The following is a 6,515-nucleotide window of genomic DNA, read 5'->3' as shown; positions in this document are numbered from 1 at the left end:
TCTGCATTGGAAACTACGGAGAATCTGAAGATTCGAAGGTTAGGGAATAGGGAATGATATTTAAACGCATGATCGATGTTGGAATTTCGACAACCACTTAGTAGGGAATGTTTTGTCTAACATGCACCCATGGTGCGTATTGCGTAAGCGGGTTTTTTTTTCTTTGCAACGGTCTTTTTATGACATTGCACACACTCGGCGGGGCATTTGTTTTCCCTTTTTACCCTTATTTGGCTGCTCTAGCTTTGTAAGCTAAAGTCATAAAAGTTGTTTCTGACGGTTTTGGACCGTTTTCATTTGGTTTGGTTTATGTCTGAGTAAAGAAGGTAATGGCAAGGATATTTTGGGAAACTATCTCCATGGAGATATTTCATTATTTTGGGAAACCATCTCGGATTGGAATGTGATTTCTCTCTGATAAGCATCTGTTCGATTGGACTCATGGTGTACCCCTAAAAGATAATCTTTAAAATCTCAATCAAATAGTTAACTGATTACAAGGTCATTTTACCTCAAAAACGTAGGAACATCAATATTCCTAAGAAAATCAAGCGCCGTTTGTTTTAAAAATGATAAAAATATTTGTTAATTGATTACATGAGAAAACAACAATAGTGGGATCCAAATTTTAAACTTTTTTCATAAAATCTTTTATTCTCTTCTCATCTTCCTCTAACTCATTACATTTGAGTCTCAAGAAAACAATTGGCATCCATCTTTAACGGTTCAATGTTGTTTTGGTCTATTTCCCTAAAAATCCCACATATTCTACAGAAACAAAAACCTAGATATTAAATAGTAAGATGATAGTTGATCAATGAATTCCTGCTTGATTTTTTTCATTGTCTAGACCACTCCTAATGAGAATATAATGATTCAATACTATTTAATGTAATCATTTTCTAATATTTTGGGGACATATATACATTGTTAATACTTACCCTTTACCTAAAGAAAAAGTGTCAACGATACAAAGAAAGGGTGTCCTCCTACCAACGACAACAAGGGGGCTAAAGAAGTGAATTTAATGTGACATGATGATCCATATTTTAAACTTTTTTCATAAAATCTTTTATTTTCTTCTCATGTTCCTCCAACTCATTGCATTTGAGTCTCACATTTATTTATTTTTTTTCACCCCATATTTACAAACAAACATTATATTAGAGGTGAAGGATCAAGATTCCTGGTTGTTCTCATTGGACAAGAGACTTTCAATCTTTTCTATTTTCATATATTTTGTAATATTCCCAACAAAAGGTATTTATGGACTGTGATTATATTACTTTGGTTATGGTCTTATCCCACTCTTTTATAAACTCATGATATACCCTTGGAAAATTACATCCTATATTTAGATTCTCCAAAATTATTTTAAAGTGTTAAAGGGTCATTTGGATATTGTCTTTAAGGGTGTCAATTTGGTATTGAAACTATACATGAAATCGATACCATCTATATAAAATCATATCCTACCAAACTATATTTTCAAAAACAGTTACAATTCTGTTTTCCATCGTTTTCCCGTATTATGACAAAGTTGCTCCAGTGCTTTGTAAAGCTAAAAGCCAAAATCCCTAGGGGAGGTATTGGTCTCACGGTTTTGGACCGTTCTCATTTGGTTTGGTTTATGTCCCAGTAAATAAAGTAATGGCAAACTATCTCCATGTCTTACCAACACAAATATTTTATTTCCATGTACATTTTAAAGCTCTTAGATTGGAATGTGACCTCTCAGATAATCAGTCAAGTGTTCTGATTAGACTTGTAAACGGATTGGATTCGGCTCGGATACACCAGTATCCGAATCCGATTAGCAAATCCGCTATTCGAATCCGAATCCGGCAAAAATTTAGAGTAGGTATCTGAATTCAAATCCGAATTTTATCATATATCCGCTAATAATCTGATCCGATAAACTATCTGATTATTGATTGATAATTGTCACTTTTTAATATTTTTAATTATAAATTTCTAATTTCTAATTATCGAATACCGGTTTCCGAATCCATTTATCATCCATTTTTAAAGAAAAATGTTAAATACTTTACTCTATCCAAATAAATTTTTTCCGGATATTATCCGATCCAATAAGCAATTATCCGAATCCGAATCCGGTTGCTTAGCGGATGCCCCGCGGATGCGAATTCGGAGGCGGATTTCGGCTATCCATTTACCGGTCTAGTTCTGATAACTCATTTTACCCATAAAAAGAAAAAAAAATTTGTTAACTAATTACAAAAGAATAGGGTGTCCCCTTGCAAAAAATTTATCGGGTGGACCATTCATTTCCTTGCAGATGTGCGCCATGTGTATCAACTTCACATCAAATGATTGAAAACTATTTATAATGGCGCACATCTACAAGGAAATTCATGGTCCATTTCTCACCATTTTCTTTTGAGAAATGGATATGATATGAGTACGTACAGACATCAATATTCCTAACAAAATCAGGCACCGTTTGTTTACAAAAAATAAAAAATTTGTTAACTGATTACAAAACAAAAAAGTGTCCTTACCATAGGAACATCACTATTTTTTATTTTCTTCGGGCACCATTTGTGTACCTTAAAAATAAAGTGCTAACTGAGTACAATAGAAAAGGGTGTCCTCTTTACCATAGGAACATCCATATTCTTGATTTTCTGTAAGTTTGGTGAGCAAAAAGTTTAAATTGTGGTTTATGTGGTTCATTAAGGTAGGAAAGTTGACAGCTTGAGTGCATTTGCTAACTTTTTCATCTCATATATTTTTCAAGTACAATTAGATAGCTATTTTGTGAAAAAAAATATAAAAAACAACAAAAATGAGATCACATTTTAAACTTTTTTCATAAAATCTTTTATTTTCTTTTCATATTCCTCCAACCCATTACATATGAATCTCATATGTTTATTTTTTTTACCCTTTTTTCTCACCCCATATTTACAAACAAATAGTATTTTAGGGTGAAGTATCAAGATTCCTGGTTGTTCTCATTGAGAACATAAGAAACTTAAATTATTGAATCATTTTTTGTATTCTCGTATATACATTGTCAATACTTATCCAAAAAAAAATATTTAATGCGAAATGATGATTTATATTACTAATTATGCTAATTATGGTTTTTTCCCGCTCTTTTGCAAACATCCCTTTGAAAGCCCATAGACTCGTGATATACCCTTTGAAAATTACATCTTATATTTAGATTCTCAAAAATTTTAAAGTGTTAAAGGGTCATTTGGATATGATCTTTTAAGGGTGTCAATTTGGTATTGAACCATATATGGAATTGAAACCATATGTATAAAATCATACCCTACCAAACTATCTTGTTCAAAAATAGTTATAATTCAATACATTACGGCATCGATTTCAAGTATTATAACAAAAGTGCATACAAAATCATATTGATAATTCCGTTTTCGTATCAAAACCGTACATTTTATACCATTTAAATTCCAAAACTATGCTTGTACTATTTTTTTCATACCATTTACATTCCAAAACCATGCTCGCACTGTTTTCATATTACTTTCGATACCATTTTTAATATTGAAACCATATCATACCGTACCAATATTGCAAATATGGGTAGGAAGATGGTACAATATAAATTTGCTTTTAGTTACTACTTTTCAGTCTGTCTTGAATTACTGATACCATAGTTTTTACATAATGATATTTACCTGATATGATGTTGGGACACATGGCACACATCTGTAAAGAAATGAATGACCCATTTCATTGTTAGAATTGGACGTGATAAATTTTCACCTTGGACTGTTCATATTTGGTTTGGTTTGGTTTATGTCTATGAGGAGAAAAGGTAATAATGATAACGATGGTTTGGAAAAACCATTTCCATGTACATTTGAAAGTCCTTGGATGTGATTTCCCTCTCGTAATCTCTGAGTGTTGAACCTAAAAAAAAATCATCTTAATCAAGTGTTTATTGACTGATTACCTAACAAAGGTGTTCCTCTACAGTAGAGAGCATCAATGTTTTTTTATTTTTTATTCCTTATTATTTGTCAACTGGGAATTACAATTACGTCTCTGGGGAAAAAAATAATGTTCGTCCTTTTTCTTTTTTCCTGTCTTCTTTATCTTCCTTTAATTAGCCAGCATCATGAGAAAAGATAAGTAAAAGAATATTCATCTCGTCGTTCATTCATTTTTGAGCAAATTGCACTGGCACCCCAAAATGGAGGCCCTAAAGCACTGACACCCCACTTTGTGTTTAAAAAGCACAAACACCCCATTCATAAAACACACTAGTCCATTCTGTCAATGAAACCATTAATTCACGTTTTTTTTTTTAATTCCAAAAATACCCTTATCAAAATTGAGGAAGAAAAAATTAGCCATTAAATAGTTGACACGTGTTGTATTCTCTCTCCTCTGCTTCTCTCCACCTTCGGCTCCGATTTTCTCCGCCGTCTCCCCCGTCTGCACCCCCCTTCCTCTAGTGAAAACCCCAAATGCCATCAAAGCCAGAAGTGGCGCTCCAACCCCGAGTAAGACCTTCAGCCACCACCGATTTATCTTCTCAGGGATTTTCTCGACCGATAGATCCCACATGAGCACGCAGTTAAGCTGAGCCATCACACCCGTCGACGCCGAGAACCCCATGTACGAGTACTGACTCACATAATCCCTGAGATTTATTTTTTGACTCAGAACGGTTCACTGGGCCTGTTGGATTCTTCGTCAGGAGCCATGTAAACCTCCATCAATTTAGCCCTTCCATCGTACTGTATCCACACTTTGTAGTTCTTTGCTTTCTCGGGCGAAATCTGGATCCCAAACTTGCTCAGCGACACCGTTTTGTTCGATACAACGCTGTTGATGTTCAGACCCAAGTGGTTATCATATGGGTTGAAGTCTTCCTTCACCGTATCAAGCTCAATGGTGACGATTTGGTTGGGTGGGTTTTTGTCAATGGGTGGCATTGGTTAAACCCAGCCACTGACCATAACTCTCCGAAGGGATACTTAGATCTGGAGCAATCATGAAAGCGAAGCCTTCGCCGACGGATCCGTTTGGTGGTCGGTAGATGTTTACGATGAAGGTTGAGTTGAAGGAGGCGATAATGTCCGATTCCATCGACGAGTTTTTGCTGCTATTACTTGACGAATGAGAAGAAACTTCCCAGAGCTTGAAGGGTTTGGGGAGCATGACACGGCCAGACTTAATTAAGAGGTTGTAGTTATCGTTAAACGTATTGGGTGTTATTTGAAGGGCTCCCGTGCCGATGGAAGAAGAACCCACCATCTGAAATGTGGTGTTGGCCTGAGATTAAAAGAAAGTGGTGAATGTATAGTTAAGGATAACTGGCTCTTTAGCTGAACATGGTGCAAGAAATAGGAGGAGGAGGGCGAAGGCAAATGCGACGGTGACAAAGAGAGAGTTTCCATGCATAACCATACTCTGTCTGGTGGCCGGACGGCCTAAGCCGAGAAGCAAATGAAGCAATAAGCAATAAGAGCTTATTGAGGAAGGGTGCAGACGGCGGAGACGGCGGAGAAAATGGGAACCGAAGTGGAGAGAAGCAGAGGAGAGAGAATACAACACGTGTCAACCATTATATGGCTAATTTTTTTCCTCTTCAATTTTGATAAGGGTATTTTTGGAATTAAAAAAATATAAACAGTGAATTAATGGTTTCACTAATAGAATGGACTAGTGTGTTTTATGAATGGGGTGTCTGTGCTTTTTAAACACAAAGTGGGCGCCAGTGCTTTAGGGCCTCCATTTTGGGGTGCCAGTGCAATTTGCTCTTCATTTTTTCATTTGTGTAATATCAACTTTTTCTTGCTCTTACTTTGGTCTTTTCTTTTTTTCTTGTTAAGGAATTTCTTCGACAGGACATCTACGTTTTTTATTCTTTATTAAATTTGAAGTATAAACTTCCACTTTTTTGTGTTAAGTTTGGAAATCTATTTTGCTTTCTTTCTTTCTTTTTTTTTTTTTTTTTTTTTTTTTTTTCCTTTTTTTTTAATTTGAGGATGATATACCATTTGGAAAAATATGTTAAAAAAAAAAAAAAAAAAACAAGCAAGAATTCAACTCTCCCCTTTTTCAATATCTCTATGAAACTCTATGTGGTCTTGTTGATTACTAGATAAAGAAAGCAATGGAATTGCTGATTACTAGATAAAGGAAGCCATGGAATTGCACTAAAGTTCCATCCCCTTTCTATATTGTCATCCATCATTTTCCCATCTATTAGGAAAACTCTGTTGAACCATGGCCGTTGGTGATCAAACTAAAAGAAGAAAGGAAATTAGAAAAGAAGTAAAAAATTAGGGAATTTTTCAACATTTGAAAGATAAAACTATAATTTAGAATATATAAATGTGAGATATGGTTCTTTAAAGGGGTTGAATCTAGTTTAACATTTTTTTTTTTAACGTAAAAAACCTCAAAGTCTAGTTATTAATTGATGCGTGACGTATCATTTCACAATGACTTTGAAATGATCTATAATTGAAACTTCAATGCCGTAAGAAGATGTAAAGATAATT

Source organism: Hakea prostrata, chromosome 5 (genome assembly GCF_041222555.1).
Source record: "Hakea prostrata isolate BN-2017 chromosome 5, UWA_Hpros_2, whole genome shotgun sequence".
In the NCBI taxonomy this organism is placed as follows: domain Eukaryota; kingdom Viridiplantae; phylum Streptophyta; class Magnoliopsida; order Proteales; family Proteaceae; genus Hakea; species Hakea prostrata.
Note: the sequence above shows the minus strand (reverse complement) of the source record.